The sequence below is a fragment of the Ovis aries genome, chromosome 19, assembly GCF_016772045.2.
Source record: "Ovis aries strain OAR_USU_Benz2616 breed Rambouillet chromosome 19, ARS-UI_Ramb_v3.0, whole genome shotgun sequence".
Classification (NCBI taxonomy): Eukaryota; Metazoa; Chordata; class Mammalia; order Artiodactyla; family Bovidae; genus Ovis; species Ovis aries.
Genome location: NC_056072.1, coordinates 8108495 through 8130123, shown reverse-complemented (window position 1 = coordinate 8130123; position 21629 = coordinate 8108495). Strand labels below are relative to the sequence as shown.

General features: G+C 47.4%; 1 long non-coding RNA gene across 1 annotated transcript; it reads right to left on the bottom strand.

The window, feature by feature from the left end:
* Positions 1-6222: 6222 nt before the first annotated feature.
* Positions 6223-21153, bottom strand: LOC132658204 (uncharacterized). Its single transcript, XR_009597494.1, has 2 exons — positions 20875-21153; positions 6223-7221 (listed from the first exon to the last, which is right to left on the bottom strand). It is a non-coding gene; the product is annotated as an uncharacterized LOC132658204 (long non-coding RNA).
* Positions 21154-21629: the final 476 nt, after the last annotated feature.

Below are 21629 nucleotides of genomic sequence, written 5' to 3'. Positions count from 1 at the left end.
ATCTAGTTCCCTGACCAGGGGTTGAACCTGAGACCCCTGCATCAGGAGTACAGAGTCCTAGCCATCAGACCACAAGGGAAGTCCCAAGGGAAGACTGTCTTGATCTGATGGGCAGGACCGTGCCTCACCCAGAGATCCTGGCCTTTCACACAGAAGCAGAACCAAATGGGACTCTGCCCCCAGTTAAGGGGCGGGGAGGCTCTATATAGGGAAAAGATACACAGATACTTGACTAGCCAAAGGAATTGGCTATACCAAAGGCTATTAATGATGGATGTTTCCCTAATGTATTATAATAGATAAATATCTATTTCAATTTTTAAACCAGCCTCATGTTTAATGGGAAAATACAAGAAGCACTCCATGAAAGCCAGGAACAAAACAAGAATGTCCACCACAGTACATGCGTGCTAAGTCGATTAGTGGTTTCCGACTCTTTGTGACCCCTGGACTGTAACCCTCCAGGCTCCTCTGACTATGGGATTCTCCAGTCTAGAATCCTGGAGTGGGCTGCCATGCCCTCCCTCCAGGGGATCTTCCCAACCCAGGGACTAAACCTGAGTCTCTTACATCTCCTGCTTTGGAAGGCAGGTTCTTTACTATAAACACTACCTGGGAAGCCCATTATTTAAAATGGTTCTGAAAATACTAATCAATGCAATCAACAGTGAACAGAAATATAAAGTACAAAGAATTTAAAAGTGGAAGCAAAGTTATTTGTCTTTGTAGTTGGTATGATTACTGACTAATAAAAGCCCTAATAAAAGCCCAAAACAATACAAATTTTTTGTAGGTTGGATGACTATAAAATTAATAGAAAGAATTTAATAGCCAGTTAGATTATTAAGGAAGAAGATCTCATTTGTAACAACCAAAAAGGATAAAATATATAGAAATAACCTAAATGTGCAAAGTTGATGTGAAAAAAATTAAAATTTCCCCTGAGGGATGCATGTCAAAAAAGGACTTGCACTAATGAGAGGATGTACCATATTCTCAAACAGGAAACCCCTCATATGCAGAACAAAAAAAAGCAAAATCCAAGCAGACTTTTTAAGAAAAGTCTCCATGTCAATGTATGGCAAAACCAATACAGTATTGTAAAGTAAAAAAATAAAATTTAAATTTAAAAAAAAAAAGACTTTTGAAAAGTAGACATTTGAAAAGACTTCCCTGGTGGTCCAGTGGTTAAGAGTCTGCCTTGCAATGCAGGGGCCATGGGTTCGATCCCTGGCTCAGGAGGATCCCACGTGCCTCGGAGTAACTAAGCTGGGATGCCACGACTACTGAGCCCACATGCTAGGGCCCATGCTCTGCAACAAGGGAAGCCGCTGCAATGAGAAGCCTGTGCACCCCAACAAAGTGTAGCCCTCACTTACCACAACCAGAGAAAGCTCATGTGCAGCAACAGAGACCCAGGGCAGCCAAAAATGATCTAAAATTTTTTTAAAGCATGTGAAAAGAGAAATAGATGCACAGACACAGAAAATGAACTTACAGTCACCAAAGGGGAAAGAGGAGAGAGGGATAAATTAGGATTAGGGGATTAATATACACTCACTGCTGTATATAAAACAGATAACCAACAAGCACTTACTCTATAGCACAGGGGACCATATTCAATATTTTGTAGTAACCTATAAGAAACGTAATACACACACATACACTTATATGTATATATGTTTAACTGAATCACTGCACTGTACACCTAAAGTTAACACAACACTGTAAATCAACTCTACTTCAATAAAAAATAAAAGTAACATGAGAGGACTGCCAGATATTAAGACACACTTTAATACTATGGGGCTTGCCAGGTGGTGCTGGTGGTAAAGAATCCGCCCGCCAGTGCAGGAGTTGTAAGGAACCTGGGTTCAATCCCTGGTTCAGAGAGATCCCCTGGAGTAGGAAATGGCAATCCATTCCAATATTCTAACCTGGAAAATTCCAGATGGACAAAGGAGCATGGTGGGCTATAGTCCCTGGAGCCACAAGGAGCACATGCGCACACACACACAGAATACTACAGCGATTAAGTTAATATGGTACTGGCACAGGAAAGGATAAACAGATGGATTAAAGGAACAGAATTTAAAGCCCTCTCCCCAGAAGATTCACAAATAAATAGACATTTAACATACGATAAAGATGATATTTTGAAATAGTAAGAAAAAAACTGTTTCAACAAAATAATGTTATATGTTGGTCGCTCAGTTGTGTCCGACTCTTTGTGACCCCATGGGCTGTATGTAGCACACCAGGCTCCTCTGTCCATGAGATTCTCCAGGCAAGAATACTGGAGTGGGTTGCCACTTCCTGCTCCAGGGATCTTCGTGACCCAGGGAGGAAAAACTAAATTACCAGAGAGCAGGGCTGCCACACTGCAAATATTTTTTCCTAATCTGCTGGGTTTTTGTGTTTTTTCCACTTTGCATACGGTGTTTTTTTGCAATGCAGGTGTTTTCTATTTCTATTTTTGCTTTATGTAGTTAAATACATCCATCTCTTTTCTTATGACTTCTGGGCAAGTCTTGTCCACTTTGAGATTAAAACCATTTTCATATTTTCTACTAATACTTTATGACCTTATTTTTTTAATACTTAAATCACTGTTCCATCTAGATCTTATCTTGATGGAAGATGTGAGAGTGAGGCCACGTTTACTTCTCCTGGTGTGATTTCTCAGAGAACCAAGGTGAGTTCAGAGAAGAAAAGTGAGTCCAGGGAATTCCCTGGCGGTCTAGTGGTTAGAACTCCATGTTTCCACTGCAGAACTGCAGCAGACATGGGTTCAGTCCCTGGTGGGGTAACTAAGATCCTTCATGCCTCAAGGCATGGCCCCAGAAAAAGCAAAAGCAAAAAAAAAGTGATTCTTCCTTTGCTTCTAGGACAAAAGCTAGCTCCCAACTGCAGGGAATCAAATAGCTTGCACTGGTCAAAGTCGCTTCTTCAGCTCCAGTCCTGAGAACCCTCACAATAAAACGTGCAGTCACCAGCGGCCCTGCACTGCCTCCAAGATAAAGGTCAAAGGCAGGCTGAAGGCACTTGGGACCTGGCCCGGCTTTTCAGTGCAATCCCCCTCGGGCTCACTCCCTGCCCCAGAGTGCCCTCACTGATTATCTGGGTGAAAGAAACGCCTTGTGCGTACTGGAATTCACTCTTCACCACATTCCTCTTCTGGCTGACTCATTTTTCAAATCTAAAGCCAGTCATTACAGGGAACTCCCTGGTGGTTCTGCGGTGAGGATTCCACGCTGTCATTACAGGGGGCACAGGTTCGATCCCTGGTCAGGGAACTGAGATCCCACAAGGCTCACGACTCGGCCAATTAATCCGTCACAATCAATCAGTCAGAAATAAAAAGAAATAAAATAAAGCCAGTCATTACCTACCCCTGGGATGCCTTGCCTTACACAAGACACACACACACACGCACACACGCTCCACCCACATCCCTCTCCCTGGGCCAAGACCCCTCCACACATATCACTGCCAGAACAGAAACCACAGTCCACGCTGGGCTCTGCTGTGTACCTTCCCTGCTGGACTCCAGACAAATGTGCCCAACGCTTCCGCCCTGCCCCAACCTTGTGCACAGAGAGGCCAAACGAATGATCCCAGAATGAGTGAAGGTCTTCCAACCCTGCTCCCCTGTACAAGCATTCTTCTAATGTCAAGAATGCTAAAATCATCAGGAAGAACATGATATATTCCCAGCAGTAACATATGTAATGTCCAGAATAATACATACTATAGATGCTTCGTTTCTAACAGAGTGACACTTGGCCTGCCATTCTGATACACAACAGCCTGTTGGTTTTTGCAAAAATGGCCCAAGTATGCTCCTCCCTGTATCCATACCTCTTTTCAGTGTGATAGCACAGCATCTTCCTTCCAGAGGTGGAGAGTATTTCTTTGTCCTTGAGGCTGACCTTGGGAATTGCTTTGGCCAATTAAGTGTGGCAGAGTTGACATCGTTCCCATTCCAAGCCTGGGCCTCAGGAGTCCTTCAGTGGTTTTTTGCTCCTTTTTTATAGAATGCTCATCGAGCCATGTGGAAAGTTCCATCTAGCCTTCTGGAAGATGAAATACATACGGTCAGGTCACCTCTATCACCCAAGGGGACCTGCAACACCCAGAGGCAGACAGTCTAACTGACCGGCAGCAAAGCACAGACACATGACTGACCCTAGTCAGGACCAGTAGAACCGCTCAAACCCCAGCACAAATTGCAGAACCACGGGATCATGAGCTTATTGTGGTGGGATGTATTTTTTTTAAGTCACTATGCTTTGGAATGGCTTACTACGCACTTAAAGCTAATTTACAGGGGACTTCTCTGGTCCCCTGCATTGCAAAGCAGATTCTTAACCACTATCCCTGGTCAGGGAACTAAGATCCCCCCTGCCGCGGGGCAGCTAATCTCATGCACTGCAACCAGAGAGACTGAGAGCCACAGTCTGAGCCTGTGCACTCGGGAGCCCAAGGACTCTCGCCACAACAAGAGAAGCAGACTGCAACGAAGACCTAGTGTAGCAAAAAAAAAAAAAAAATGCCTATTTACAACTGGTTACTGAATTGTTGGGCTTCCCTGGTGGCTCAGACAGTAAAGAATCTGCCTGCAATGCAGGAGACCTGGGTTCGATCCCTGGGTTGGGGGATCCCTCCAGAGGAGGGCATGGCAGCATGGCAACCTACTCCAGTATTCTTGCCTGGAGAATCCCTATAAACAGAGGAACCTGGCAGGCTACAGTCCAGGTGATCGCAAAGAGTCAGACACGACTGAGCGACTAAGCACAGCGTTGAATTGCTGCCATCCTTCTATATCAGTTACTAAATATTCATACCAAATCCCCCACCAGCAGCAAAGAGACCCCTGGCTACTCTACAAACCAGCAACAATGGCGAACGCCAGGCCCAGCAGGGGTCTTAAGTACATACTCTGTTTCTATAGCCTGGTCTCTCCTGACTTAACGATATTAATGAGGTATCAGTTGTTAAATATTAACATCTGATCAAAGGGGAATAGCTAAATGAGCTCTAGCATATCAGAATATTACACTGTCACTAAAAATAAGCATATGAACTGTCACTCCATTAAGCCCTGTCAGTAAGATAATGTTAAGTGGAAAAGAACAGATCACTACCGACTGGTATGCACCCACTGTAGGAACATCAAACGCCTATGTGCACAATGACAAAAAAGAGAATTGATATTATAGTACCAAGAGCTTGGTGTTTTTGTTCCCTGTAACTATTTTATTTTAGTGCATAATAAGAGAAAAGCAACTCTAAGTAGAATACATTTGGCAATTTGTCTTCTTTGAATTGAACTATCTCAGAGCAAAGCCCTGATGTTGAGTAGAATCCATTAAGAAGAAATATTTCATTTCTTATAGGTAACATATCCTAAATGTCTATTTAGATTTCTAACTTATTTTTAAAGGGGACTTCCCTAGCAGTCTGGTGGTTAAGACTTCCTGCTTCCAAAGCAGGGGCTGCAGGTTCAGTCCATGGTGGGGGCATAAGATCCCACATGCCACAGGGCATGGCTATAATAAATAAATTAATTAAATAGCCTATTCCCAAGCTCTCTTTAAAAAATAAAAAAAATAAAGTGATTTTTTAAAAGGTTAAGATGTTACAAAATAAGAACAAATCAATATGTTCTAGAATGAATCATGCTTGTTTAAGTAAATACTAATTCACATGAGGGTTAACTTTGCTCCATCAGCTTCTCTCCCCCAACCCAGCATGGACAAGAGCCCTGTTTCTTCCAAACTAGATGCCCAAATTCTTGTGATACAAAATCTAGAGGTTGTATATACCAGACATTGCCAAATTCTTATACAATATCTATTCTTTCTGTCTTTATTAACTTGACCCTGATTTTTTTTTTCTCAGAGTTGGAAGGTGACAACTTAGTTCCCCAGGATCCCCTGCTGCTAGTGATGGCCATGTGACCATTTCTGGCTAATGAGATGCAAGTGGCAGTCTAATGCAGGGGCTTCTGGGAAAGTAATCGTCTTCCTGATATAAAGAGATACAGAAGTTCTGTGTGAAGTTCTGTGTCATGCCTTTGTAACTGTAGTCAGCTTTTTGAGGATAAGGGCTGCATCACTATTTTAAAGTCCTCCTCTACACTGTTTTTGCTGAGCACACAGGAGCCTGATTGAACAAACAAGAATTAAAATGACATCAAATAACTTTGCGGGCACAAAGTTTGAATTTTAGAATGTGGATCAATGATTCTTTGACTTCCTATATGCTTTATTTTAAGAAATAAAGAAGATGTGGTACATATATACAATGGAAAATTACTCAGCCATCAAGAAGAACCAAATAATGCCATCTGCATCGACATGGATGGACCTAGAGATGATCATACCGAGTGAAGAAGTCAGATGAGAAAGACAAATTTCATATAATAACACTTATCAGTTCAGTTCAGTTCAGTTGCTCAGTCGTGTCCGACTCTTTCTGACCCCGTAAATCGCAGCACGCCAGGCCTCCCTGTCCATCACCAACTCCCGGAGTTCACTCAGCCTCACATCATCAAGTTGGTGATGCCATCCAGCCATCTCATCCTCTGTCATCCCCTTCTCCTCCTGCCCCCAATCCCTCCCAGCATCAGAATCTTTTCCAATGAGTCAACTCTTCACATGAGGTGGCCAAAGTACTAGAGTTTCAGCTTTAGCATCATTCCTTCCAAAAGAACACCCAGGGCTGATCTCCTTTAGAATGGACTGGTTGGATCTCCTTGCAGTCCAAGGGTCTCTCAAGAGTCTTCTCCAACACCACAGTTCAAAAGCATCAATTCTTCAGTGCTCAGCCTTCTTCACAATCCAACTCTCACATCCATATATGACCACAGGAAAAACCATAGCCTTGACTAGTCGGACCTCTGTTGGCAAAGTAGAATCTAAAATACAATGCTGTGGGCTAAGTCACTTCAGTTGAGTCTGACTCTTTGCAACACTATGGACTCTTTGCAACACTTTGGGACTCTCTGCAACACTATGGACTCTTTGCAACAGCTGAGTCTGACTTTTTGCAACACTATGTAGCCCACCAGGCTCCTCTGTCCATGGGATTCTCCAGGCAAGAATACTGGAGTGGGTTGCTGTGTCCTCCTCCAGGGGGATCTTCCCAACCCAGGGATCGAGCCCACGTCTCTTATGTCTCCTGCGCTGGCAGTGGGTTCTTTACCACTAGCGCCACCTAGGAACAAAGCAGAAACAGATTCACTGAGGTAGAAAAAAAACTTACGGTTACCAAAGAAGGAAGGAGGTTGCTGTCCAATAAATTAGGAGGAATTTGGAATTAGTAGGTACAAACTGCTGCTACCGCTGCTGCTGCTGCTAACTCGTTTCAGTCGTGTCTGATTCTGTGAGACCCCAGAGACGGCAGCCCACCAGGCTCCCCCATCCCTGGGATTCTCCAGGCAAGAACACTGGAGTGGATTGCCATTTCCTTCTCCAATGCGTGAAAGTGAAGTCGCTCAGTCGTGTCCAAGTCAGCGACCCCACGGACTACAGCCCACCAGGCTCCTCTGTCCATGGGATTTTCCAGGCAAGGGTACTGGAGTGGGCTCCCATTGCCTTTTCCCACAAAGTGAAAGTGAAGTCATGTCCGACTCTTTGCGACCCCGTGGACTGTAGCCCACCAGGCTCCTCCATCCATGGGATTCTCCAGGCAAGAATACTGGAGTGGGTTGCCATTTCCTTCTCCAGGGGATCTTCCCCACCCAGGGATCAAACCCAGGTCTCCCACATTGCAGGCAGAGGTTTTAACCTCTGAGCCACCAGGGAATACATAGACAACAAGGTTCTATTGTATAGCACAGAAACTTAACTCAATAGCCTGTAATAAACCATAGTGGAAGAGTATGTGTATGTGTGTGTGTGTGTGTGTGTGTGTGTGTGTGTGTGTATACTTATACGTTTATGTATTTATATTTATATATAAACATGTTTAGTTGCTCAGTTGTATCCAACTCTGCAACCCTATGGACGGTAGCCCCCAGGCTCCTCCATCCATGTGATTCTCCAGGCAAGAATATTGGAGTGGGTTGCCATTTCCTCCTCCAGGACATCTTCCCAACCCAGGGATCGAACCCAGGTCTCCTGCATCTCCTATGTTGGCAGGCGGATTCTTTACCACTGAGCCACCTGGGAAGCTCTCTCTCTATGTGTGTGTGTGTGTGTGTGTGTGTGTGTGTGAATCACTTTGCTGCACACCAGAAACTAATACAACACTGTAACCAACTATACTTCAATAAAGATAATAATAATAATAAAGAAATCATTAATCAGGCATATGTCTTCTGCCTTCAACCATTTCCCCTCTTCTGGCCTGGAATGCAAATATGATGCCTAAAGGTGCAGCATCCATCTGTGAGAATGAAGAAAGCTGCTGCTGCTGCTGCTGCTGCTGCTGAGTCGCTTCAGTCATGTCCGACTCTGTGCGACCCCAGAGACGACAGCCCACCAGGCTTCCCTGCCCCTGGGATTCTCCAGGCAAGAACACTGGAGTGGGTTGCCATTTCCTTCCCCAATGCATGAAACTGAAAAGTGCAAGTGAAGTCGTGTCCAACCCTCAGCAGCCGCATGGCCTGCAGCCTACAGGCTCCTCCATCTGTGGGATTTGCCAGGCGAGAGCACTGGAGTGGGGTGCCACTGCCTTCTCCTACACGGCCTCAGTGGCAGAGCGGAGAAGCAGAAGGAGCTGCCGCCCCAGCTGCGGAGCACCTTGCGACAGACTGTTCTGGAGGGAGGAAAGGAAGCCTTGTACTTGTTTTAGCCACTGTAGCGAGGTTTCTGCAACATGTAACCAGACACAATCATGGCTGATAGAAAGGTGGGACGGGCGCTGAGAAAGAGGAGGAGACGGGGGCTTTGGACAGAAAGGCCAGGCCAGTCCATTTCAGAAAGAAGTAGATGGGAGGCAGGAAGGAGCAGGAGAAGACCCAGCCCTGGACTGCGATAAGGGAGCCAGGTAGGTGTTGGCACAGAGATCATGTGGGAAGAAAACGGCTTTGGAAGTGTTATTAGAGCTTAGGAATCACAGCCCCTGAAAAGTCGCCAGCAGGGTCCTGTCACAATGGAATTCCTCTCAATACCTCTGGCTGCTGCATTTTATCTTTGTGTATAGTCAGGGGAAGAGTGTCTCTGCAGTGACCCAGCCAGGTGGAGCCCCAATATTTACTCTGGTGAATAAGCATCAACTCAGGCACATTCTGAAAGAGCAGAGGCAAGGCAGCAGGAGGTGTGAGGTCAATCATCCTGTCACGATTCGCTACGGAATCTCAAGCCAGTATGCTGCCCTGTGTGGCTTCAGGCTCGCCTTGCGGAAGCAGGGGAGCAGACCAAATGTGCGGGGAGAAGCCTTCCAGCTCAGTGCCTATAGTAGCCCAAGGGTTACTGCAAGAGAGCATACCTGGACTCCTAGAAGGATATCCCTGCTTTGGGTAGCATTACTTTTGGGCTTTGATGGCTGTACAGGGTGTGAAGGCAAGAACCATGTGCAGAAAGAATGAAGGTCATCCTAAGTCATGAACACCTGTCCACCAGCCACTCTGACCTGAGCACTCTGATGAAGATGGCCTAAAGAGATGTCAGAGCTCTGTAGCTGGGCTACAGCTGAGCTCTGTAGCTGGAGCTCCGCAGCTTCCCCAAAGCCCTTCCCACCTGGCCAGCTTAGACTCAGGGCCTTTCTTCCCCTGTTTCCCACATACATGCTCCTGTCTGGTTCCCAAGCCACCCACAGAGTCCTCAGCCTCTTGTGATACTCCACACTCCCTCTCTCTCATCCAGTCCCACCCTCTCCCTGTAGGAGATGGCTTCCCTTTTTGACCTGGAAAACTCCTACCCATCCTTCAGGGCCCAGATCAAGTATTTTAAGAAAAATGAAAGAAGCCGTGGGAGCTTTCAGCTAGTCACTGTCCCAGCTGCTACCAGCTAGGTCGTGATGTCCCCCCGATAAACAATTTCATAGAATATCAACACCAGTTGAGAACTCTGACAATGATACCACGCGGATATCATACCTGAATAGAGGGAGGAACAGAGACACTGTGCAACCAGGAAAAGGACCACATCTCCCCTCCTGGGGCTGAAGAGAGCTGCCATGGCTTCTTTTTCAAGAACGTCTCTACTCCCCACTCCATTCCTCCCGTCTCCTAGACGAAAGGTATTAAGACGCCCAGTCATCAAACTGCCCCTTTCTAACAACACTATCCCAGAATAGACCTCACTTCCTTGTACTCAAATCGCCAAACACAAGCCCAAAGCCACCGTGAAGCCCCTCGGAGCCATTCTCACCCAGCATTGCATAGCTCCCTGGGGCATGTGTTCTCTCTTCACGCAGCAGCTTACGAACCCAAGTCCAACTCCACGTGCGTTCCTGGGGCCCTTGGCAAGTGGTTGGTGACAATCTCTTCCTCTTCGATCTGATCCAGTCCAGCAGAGCTAATCTCCCCTCCCACTGACATCTACTATCTGGAACATTTCTCCTTGGTTCCACCGTCTTGCTACCTCTCTCCCAAAGGGCCTGCTCATTCCCTCGTGATGGGGTCCACGTCTTCCTCTGCACTGAACAGGTCCCTTGGGTGTCTTTGGAACAAATGCCCCAAGACCAACCACCACTGGGAGTTCCCTGGCAGCCCAGTGGTTAGGACTTGGCACTTTCAATGCAGCGACCCGGGTTCAATTCCTGGTTGGGGAAGCAACACCCTACAAGTGCCACACATGGCCAAAAAAATTTTTTTAATGAATGCGAAGAGTTGACTCATTGGAAAAGACTCTGATGCTGGGAGGGATTGAGGGCAGGAGAAGAAGGGGACGACCAAGGATGAGATGGCTGGATGGCATCACGGACTCGATGAACATGAATCTGAGTGAACTCCGGGAGATGGTGATGGACAGGGAGGCCTGGCGTGCGGCGATTCATGGGGTTGCAAAGAGTCAGACACGACTGAGCGACTGAACTGAACCGATTCTTTTAAAAGACCCCACATCACAAAGCAGCATGGCTAGGCCTCTAAGAATCTCAACCCTAAGCACCAAAATGTTCCTAACTCTTCCCCCTTCCCAGCGCACACATCACGTGGAACCACAGGACGGGAATATCAGAAAGCCTTCATCAGCACTTGCCCTGCTGCTTCTCATTTTTGCCGTGTGCGCTCTTCTTAAATTTGCAACCTTGCCATCACTGCCGATGGCCCGTCGAGGCCACCTCTGTGACTGCAACCTCCCCTGACAGCGAGATGCTGCGTTATTGCAAGAAGAGGACTGCAACGGCAGGCAAATAATAGGAGCACAAGTTAATGAGTTGAGAGTACCGAGCTCCTTCAGCAGAGGAAAGAAAGGAAGAGTCCTGAGGATTAAATCACATCCATAAAGTGACTGCAAAGAGGCGTCAGAGGGGCTGCTGGCAGCCTAGGGTTGAGGTTTAACATGCGCCAGTAGCAGTCCCACGAAGCAGGCTTGTGGAGCGCAGCATTTGCTAAAGCGCCCCTTTCTATTTCTTTTCCAGTTTAAACACACGTACGTGCAGGCCAGCTTCACGTCTCCTGGGCCTGGCTCGACAGGACACCGCCAGGAAAGGCAGCCACAGTCTATCTTCCAAGTCATGGAAGTCGCAGTGAAACTGCGACTGCTTTCACAAGGAAAATGTGATTTTGCTCAGCCTTATGGAATGTGGAGCAAATTTTTTTTTCAAAGACAGCTTAGGTGCGTTTTTTTTTCCCCTCTCTGAAATGGTTCCCTATATGACAAGGGTAGTACAAACAACACTCACTCACCAAAATTCAAAATGAAAGCTTAAGTCAGACACAGAGACAAATATCATATGATACCGCATATATGTGGGATCTTAAAAGGGTGATACAAATGAGCTTATATACAAAACAGAAAGAGATTCACAGACATAGAGAATGGACTGTGGTTACCAAGGGTGAAAGGGAGTAGGGAAGAGATAAATTAGGAGGTTAGGATTAACAGATACACACTAATATATATATAAATAGATAATCAACAAAGACCTACTGTATAGCACAGAGAACTCTATTCAAGATCCCATAATAACCTACAATGGAAATGAGTATGAAAAAGAATATGACTATACACCTATAACTGAATCACCTTGCTGGATGCCTGAAATTAACACAACCTTGTATATCAACTACACCTCAATAAAATTTAAAAAAAAAAAATGTCTTCTCTGCTCCCATTTCCCCACTCCCTCGTATAGTATCAGACCCCACAGCCCAGTACCTCGCTCTCATCAGAAAGGAAACAGGGTCACAGACACACAGGAGAGAAGGGGCCCAGCAGGAGTCTCTGGAAGAGAGGAGACTTTTTCTTGTCGTCTCTTTTGCCATAGTTGAGGGGAGGTTGAAATAGAACAAAATGGCCCCTTTCTCTTTTTTTTTCCAACAAAAATTAATTCTGCAGCCACAGGAAGGGTTGTAAACCCTCAATAATTTAAGAAACATGTGACCTGCAGAATCACCTCAATTTTGTCACCTGGAAAGTTAGGGTTCTCTTACCTGACCTTAACATCAAAGGGATGTTATAAGAAACATTCATACAATATCTTTAAAGTCCCTGTGATTTCTCAGAGGAAAAAAAAACTGAATATGAGGTGAGACTGTCAAATATAGTGTAGGCATGTCCAAAAGTGAGTGAAACAAGTCTTAGCCCTCACACCACAACTCGCCTTGCTGCTCAGAATGCCAGCCCAGCCAGGACCAATGGTGGCGGGGGGAACACCTGGGCTCCTGCCGGGAAACTGCCCCGTGTCGTGTGTTTCTCTGCACCTGACCTGCACTGGAATCGGGGACACACCTGGTTCCTGAACTTGGTCCTGTTTTCTCTCACAGCGTGGAGGGCCTCCAGGGAGTCAGAGGGAAGGGTCAGCCCTCCCACCCCACCACGCAGCTCTCCTGGAGCCTGAGCACCATCGCTGCCAACCCATCACCCCACCATCATCACCAGCTACTCATCACCATTCCCTGCCTAGACCTCCATCACTCAACTCATACCCATCACCACCCACTGGACCACCATCACCCTCCCACCCCCACGAGCACGTGCTAGTGTTACCAACCAGGGTTCCTGGCCTTCCTCAATCAACAGAAATTGATCGGAGGCCAGACAAGAAATTCAGACGAGGTTCTACTGGGACCCCTGCTGCAGAAGCGGTGGGGCAAGAACAGCAGTCCCTTGCTCTCTCAGTCCCTTGGTGGAGCGGCGGAGTGGCAGGGGGAGGCGAGCTCATTCCTTACATGGCATGAGGGTAGGGGTGTGTCCAGGGGTCAGACCAGAGGGGTGCTTAGATGGTTTGCCCACCGTCTAGGTGGTGTGTGCAGGGGGCGTGCACAGTACCTGCTTTTGCTCCAGGCTCTTCAAAAGTGGCGGTTGGGTTTTTCAGTCTCTCTGTATCTTTTGTCCAGAATTTGCCCTCACTGCATGTGCAACACAGTTGCTTTTAGCCCCACAGCTTCTCTGTATTTCGATGCTGGGGGAGAGGCGTGGCCAGGCACAAATGTGCATGTGCGCTCAGCGGGGCCCGACCATTTCCAACCCCATTCACTGTAGCCCTCCAGGCTGCTCTGTCCATGGGCTGTCCTGGGCAAGAATACTGCAACGAGCTGCCACTTCCTCCTCGAGGTGATCTTTCTGATCCAGGGACCAAACCCGTGTCTCCTGCACTTGTAGGCAGATCCATTACCACTGGCGCCACCTGGGAAGCCCAGCCAGGCACAAGCACTGCAGCAAAGGGTCCCAGGCCTGTCTCCCTGTTTCAAAAACTAACCTTATACTCAGAGGGCAGAGAAAGACCAAGGAAAGAGGCAGCCACTCCAGGTGGGGAGGAGGCAGGCGTGACAAGCCAGGGAACCTACACATGAGGCTGGTCTGGGGCACCGCAGTCGAGGGCATCTCCCTGCCCACCTGCCAGAAGCTTCCAAGTTTAAACAGAGGCCTTAACATACACCGTCCAGATGACCCCAATACCTTACTCTCTCAAGGCTGTGTCCTTGAAACTGGCTCCCCTAAGGGGCTGTGGGTGGAAGGCACCTCCCAAGGACAGGGGAAGATGAGAGGGGGTGGCAGTTCTCAGGTCAACCTGCGGGGAGACAGGGTCCACGGAGCTGACCACTGGTCTAGACCGTCCAGTAGATCCACGCAAACCTCTATATTTGTTATCAGAGAACATTTAGCAAGTCGCCTAGAACAATAACGGTAATAATTATAATAGCTCATAATTCTGAGTACTCGCTGCGTACCAGAGACCATTCTAAGAGCTTTTCATGTGTCAGCTCATCATCACTTCATGCAGGAAGTGTTACTGGACCTATTTTCCATCTGGGGGAGCTGAATCACAGAGGCCAAGTGATTTGCTTCAAGTCCTACAGCGAGTAAGTGTCAGACCCACCGAGAGCCCGTGACCACCGTGTCACACTGTTATCCCTCAAAATAAATACAGGGCACGTTAGTGAAGGGCACTGGTTAAGTTCCCGGGTTACAGGGGTACCCGGGCCAGAAAGCCCAGCTGAAGCTGCAGCCACTCATACTCTGGGCCATTTGCTTATCTCAAGTACACCACACGCTCGAGGACCAAGCTATGGTCCTCAGTGATAACAGCCAGGCATGGTGCTAGCCATGTACACCCTTGGTTTTCTTCATTCTCACAAGAATCTCCTGAGGTAGGTATAATATCTTTCTCATTTTATACAAGAGGAAACTGAGGCTTGGAGCAAATCTACAACCTGTCTGACTGGCATGTGATAATACATCTGAAAGAACCATGTTCAGAGTGGTCACCTGGACCCATGTGCAGAGTTCTGTACGAAACTAGAAGCCACAGCCCTTGGGTCTCTGCTGTGGCTTCAGCATCAAGGATGGAGCCTGAAAGGTCAGCTATGGTAGATGAAGACACCCATGCACGCCTGAAGGAAGCAATGACTGAAAGAAACAGCAGTGCTCGGAATCAAAATAACAGCCAAATGTATCCAGGACATGGAACAACAGACTGGTTCCAAATAGGAAAAGGAGTATGTCAAGGGTGTATATTGTCACCCTGTTTATTTAACTTCTATGCAGAGTACATCATGAGAAATGCTGGACTAGATGAAGCACAAGCTGGAATCAAGATTGCTGGGAGAAATATCAATAACCTCAGATATGCAGATGACACTACCCTTATGGCAGAAAGTGAAAAGGAACTAAAATGCCTCTTGATGAAAGTGAAAGAGGAGAGTGAAAAAGTTGGCTTAAAGTTCAGCATTCAGAAAACTAAGATCATAGCATCCAGTCCCATCACTTCATGGCAAATAGATGGAGAAACAGTGGAAACAGTGGTTGACTTTATTTTTCTGGGCCCCAAAATCACTGCAGATGGTGACTGCAGCCATGAAATTAAAAGACGCTTATTCCTTGGAAGGAAAGTTATGACCAACCTAGACAGCATATTCAAAAGCAGAGACATTACTTTGTCAACAAAGGTCCATCTAGTCAAGGCATGGTTTTTCCAGTGGTCATGTATGGATGTGAGAGTTGGACTATAAAGAAAGCTGAGCACCAAAGAATTGATGCTTTTGAACTGTGGTGTTGGAGAAGACTCTTGAGAGTCCCTTGGACTGCAAGGAGATCCAACCAGTCCATCCTAAAGGAGATCAGTCATGGGGGTTCATTGGAACAACTGATGTTGAAGCTGAAACTCCAATACTTTGGCCACCTGATGCGAAGAGCTGACTCATTGGAAAAAACCCTAATGTTGGGAAAAACTGAGGGCGGGAGGAGAAGGGGGTGATAGAGGATGAGATGGTTGGATGGCATCACCAACTCAACGGACATGGATTTGGGTGGACTCCGGGAGTTGGTGATGGACAGGGAGGCCTGGCATGCTGCAATTCATGGGGTTGCAAAGAGTCGGACACGACTGAGCGACTGAATTGAACTGATACCCAGCGACACATGCATCCCAGTGTTCACTGCAGCATTACTTACAAGAACCAGGACATGGAAGCAACCTAAATGTCCATAGACAGAGGAAAGGATAAAGAAGGTGTGGTATGTATAGACAACAGAATATTTCTCAGATACAAAAAAATAGCAACAATGCCATTTGCAATGACATGGATGAATCTAGAGATCGTCACACTGAGTGAAGTCAGAGAAAGCCAAATATCATATAGTATCACATATGCAGAACCCAAAAAATGGTACAAATGAACTTATTTATGAAACAGAAACAGTTACAGGTGTAGAAAACAGTCTTACGGTTACCAGGGAGGAAACGAGGGTGAGGGATAAATTGAGAGATTGGGACTGACATATACCCACTGCCATAAATAAAATAGGTAACTAATAAGGACCTACTGTATAGCATTCCACTTAATACTCTGTAATGACATTTATGGAAAAAGAATCTTAAGAGTGGTTATGTGAATACGCATAACTAATCCACTTACTGTACAGCTGAAACTAACACGACATTGTAAATCAACTATCCTCCAAAAAGCATTTTTTTTAAATCATGCTGATACTGAACCAAAAGGGATGGAGTACCCATATTCCTAGAGATTATTCAATATTGTGATATTAAATAAAGCTAATATTTTATAGGGCTTCCCTGGTGGCTTAGACAGTAAAGAATCTGCCTGCAATGTGGGAGACCTGGGTTCGATCCTTGGGTTGGGAAGATCCCCTGGAGAAGGGAAAGGCCACCCATTCCAGTATTCTTGCCTGGAAAAGTCCATGGACAGAGCAGCCTGGTGGGCTACCGTCCATGTGGGGTTGCAAGGAGTTGGACACGACTGAAGCGATTTAGCACAGACAGCAATATTTTATAATTTAAAAATGTAATAACAGCCAACAATCCTTAAAGGTCAGAAGAGCAGGGAGAGAGAGTGAGCAATCACGTTAATTTTAAAGTCACTGTGGCAGGTGGCTGGAGCCCAGAGCCAGCCTCTGCGGTAGGGACCCCACCCACAACATCATTTTCCTCCAGTCCCACCCTGCTTCTATGTGGGGGCAAGTGAGGGTTCGCATAGCTGTTCCTCTGACCCAGGCTCATTTGTAAAAGTGGCTGCTGCCCTTTACAGTGAGACAGTCTCAGACCTTCATTCTGAGCCCTTAAATACATCCAGTGACCTATGTGCTGACGTGTGTGGTCAAAGGACATAGTGTAAGATTGTTCCCATTAAAATCAGCCCTGGGGTAACCACCATGTCACCAAGTTGCAGGCCTGGCTGGGTCCTGGGATTTGTTTTAGAATCATAGTCTCTCTGTGCCTATAAAGTTCCGGTTGTATAAAGACCCTCCCAGAGTCTGGAGGAAAATGGATACACGTTTATGTGTGGCTGAGTTGCTCTGCTGTGCAACTGAAGCTATCACAACATTGTTAATCAGCTATACTCTAATATAAAACAAAAAAGTTTAAAAGAAATAAATAATAAAGTACCTCCCTCCTACTCCATCTCCCGCCTCTGCCCTCCCCTCCACACAGACAAGTGCAGCCACTTCTGACAGCCGCCGACTTAATGAAAACCCTTCAGCTTTGTTTCTGTCCTAATGGAGGGTCTGTTCCTACCAGAACAGCAAGACAAGTATACTCTCTGCTTCGTAAATTTGGTTGTGTGTTTTGTTTTGTTTTGTTTGCAGGGTTGGGAATAGGGAGAGACAGCAAACGAGCTGTGGGCATTAAACAAGTTCTCATCTGTAGGAGACTCGGTTTTCCTTATCACATCTTCCTAGACTCACAACACCTAGGTGCCTCAGCTCATGGCGGGATATCAGCTTTAGCGCCTCATCACGGGGCCTCAATTACATTGTTAACAGTAACGAAAAAAACTGGAACCAATTTTGGAACAAGAGTTAAAACAGGAATAAGAAAAATCCCTGCTGTGAGCTTTTAAAGCATTAGTTGGGAAATAGTTCCCTCCTGTGGTCTCAGTGGAAATTGCCGCTCTTACCCAGAAAGCTTTCCAGTATCTAGAGGTTAATACATTTTCTCGTGCTGCTGTGAACCAAATGGGCAGTCAAGCAAAGCCTATGGACCCTCTTCCTAAATTCATAAAGCAAAATATATAGAGTTACAAAGGGAACCAATTCTATTTAGATTTATTTTCCAATTATTATAAACAAGTGGGGTCTATACTAATATTATATGTGCTTTTTTGACAGTAAATAACAAGACCTCATGGCAGGTCTATTTATCATAAATGCAAAGTAGTGATGAGTATAAATGACATTTTGAAAAATCAGTGGCAACTGTAATACAATATACAAATACCTAGGATTTCGAGAAGAGATATATCACAGGTACCAGTAACACACCGGTCAGGATTTGACCTTTTGTTGTCATTTATAATTGGAGGAAATTCTGTATTTCAATTGTGTGCATGCTCAGTCGCTCGGGCGTGTCCAACTCTTTGCTATCTTACGGACTGTAGCCGCCAGGCTCCACTGATCACAGGATTCTCCAAGCAAGAACGCTGGAGTGGGTCGCCATTCCCTTCTCCAGGGGATCTTGTCGACCCTGGGATCGAACCCCATCTCTTGCATCTCCTGCATGAGCAGGTGGGTTCCTTACTATAGAGTCACCTGGGAAGCCATATTTCAGTGAGAGCTTAGTAAATACAAAGCTCCAATTTTTCTCATTCTAGTAGAGGATTCTACTTCCTGAATTCCATCCCCTGGAGGACCCTTTGGGGTTATGGGACCCAAGTAGTTTATCCACCTTAATTTACTCATGGAGTGGTTTACCCTCAGGAGGCATGGAGTTTACCAGTTTTGTAGTGTTTCAGGGGGAAATGCTTGTGTTAGCTCCAGGGTGTGAGAACTGAGGAATCTGGATGAAATGGCCAGTGAAACAACACTACTCTGAAAAGCAGGACACCAGCTTCCTGTTGCATCCTGGCTAAACATGCCAGAAATGGATGTAAACTGCGGCCAAACAGAAATAAGCCTGAAGCCACAGAAGTGCCAACACTTTCACCAAATTCTCCCCAAGTGATGGAGAGTTTGTGTTCGAAACCATTACAACAGCCAGCAGCACCTACCCGAGCAGGTGTTGGGGACGCTGCTCCTTTCCTGCCATCAGGGAGGCAGAGGCTTACAGCCCAGGGGCCCGCCCAGAATCACACAGGACCCAGCCCAGGTCAGGCTGCTTCTACCAACCAGTCTTCAACCTCCGCTCAGTGCTGCCGGTGGTTTGAAAATTGGGGACTTTCAGGATGAAATCAACTGTGAGAAGGCCCCTGACCCCGGGAGACCCCGGTGAATGAACCCAGGGGTTAGCCAAGGACCCCAACTTGGAATGAAAAGTTGAAGGGGAAGCCTGTCCTCTGGGAAGGGCAGCTGTGAGCAGGACCCAGGGGTTAGCCAAGGACTACCTTCTAATCGTGGAGAATGACCCAAGAACATGACAACAAAGGACCCCTAGTCCAGAGTGTCCGACCCACTTGCCACAAGGCTCTCATCTACCAAGCAGTTCCACAGCACGTCCAGATGCATCCCTTCTCCCTGCTGGGCTCCCCAAACCTCACGTGGCTGCCCCTCTCCTACCCAAACCCTCTTGGGACTTCTGTTGCCAGCGGGGCTCTCTCGCTGCCACCCTTTCACACCCCAGGGCCCCCCACATGTGGCCTTCATCTAAACAGTTCACTGCTGGGACTTCTCTGGTGGCCTAGCGGTTAAGAATCCGGGCTTTCCGTGAGCAACAACTGCTGAGCCCCTGCTCTAGAGTCTGCAGGCCACACCTGGTGATCCGGAGCGCCTAGAGCCAGCGCTATGCAACAAGAGAAGCCGCCACAGGGAGAAGCCTGCACAACACAACAGCCGTGCCCTCTCGCTGCAGCTAGAGAAAGCCTGAGTGCAGCAACGAAGACTCAGCGCAGCCAAAGTCAAAAAGAAAAGAAAACAAAAGAATTGTGAGGAATAACATAATTCAGAAGGAAATAAAGAACATCTAAAAAAAAAAGAATCCGGGCTTTCATTGCACAGGTCATGGGTTTGATCCCCAGTGAGAGAACTAAGATCCTGCATGCCACCAAAAAATGAATAAATAAACACTTCACTGCCCAACCGGCCCTGCCACTGCCTCCCTGCTACACACACACACACACACACACACACACACACACACACACACACACAGGTGAGGAGGGGTCTCCCTTGGCCATCTAGACACAGCGGGAAGGGGTGGAGGAGATAAAATGGCTGGTGGCAAGACTTGAGCTCATCTGCTGCCAGGAAAACCCCCAAGTGACAACTAACTGCAGAACAACCACAGACAAAAAAGGACTGGAACCTACCAAAAAAGATCCCTATCTCCAAATGCAAAGCCACAATGAGACAGTAGAAGGGGTGCTTTCCCAATACAATCAAATCCCACACCCACTGGATGGGTGACCTGCAAACTGGAAAAGAATTCTGTCGCTGAGGTTCTCCCACAGGAGTAAGAGTTCTGAGCCCCATGTCACACTCCAGGGACCGGGGGGTCTGGCATCGGGAGGAGGAACCCCGAGAGCATCTGACTTGGAAGGCCGGTGCGGCTTGAGTGCCACACAGGGCTAGGGGAAGCGTGTTAAGAGACTTCACTGGTTTTCCTGTGGGGTTTTTTGGTTTTGCTTTTTATGGAGGTTTTTTGTTTGTTTTTTGCCACACTGCCTGGCTTGCGAGATTTTAGCTCCCCGACGACCAGGGCAACCAAGGGATTGAACCCGCAACCCCTACAGTGGGAGCAAGAAGCCCTCATCACTGGACGGCCAGGCAAGTGGCCAGAGACTCCACGCTTGGAGGGCACACGAGGCGTGTTGTGCGCTGGGACTCAGGGCAAAAGCAGTGGCTCCTGGGCCGCGCCTACCTCGGGTCTTGGAGGGTGTCCTGGGAAGGCGCGAGCAGACACTGGTGGTCGAGCCACGGGGAAGGCTCCTCAGCGTGAGCTCTCCGCAGGCCGCCGTTTGGGCGCTGCGACCTGGCGGGCGCCCCCAGCCCTTACTTAGGCTCCGGTGCGGGACCCTTCAGGACCAACAACCAACAGGACGGGAACGCAGCTCCATCCATCAGCAGACAGCCTGCCTCAAGTCCTGACCCCGCAGCCCTCTCAACAAACACGTCTGACGTCCCGGCCCGCCAGAGGGATGGAGCCAGCCCCGCCCACCCGGAAGTCTGCAGGAGCCCCGGACCACGCCCATCCACCCCGGGGAGTCAGCAGAGCCAGAGGAGCTACCGTCCCGAGTCCTGCAGAACCGAGACCACAAGCACAGGAAGTGAAGCAAAACACCGCAGTTCCTGACAAAGGCACGGGATAAAACCCCAGAAGAAGAACTGAGGTGGAGACAGGCAGTCTACCTGACAGAGAGCTAAGAGCAATGACCGTAAAGATCCGAGCCGAGATCTCGGGTGAACGCAGTGGAAGAACCAGCAGTGGTGTCCCATTGCCTCTGCCCTGCAGGCTCCTTCTGGCTTCTTGATCATTCCAAGCCCTCCTCGGCCATCTCACCAACTGCAAGTTCTGTCTATGGCTGAAAACCTGTTTAATGTCCCAGGTCTCCCCACAGCATGCAGTGGACTCGTCAGGACACTCTTTCTCAAGCAGGGTGTCCCTTACCTGCCTCA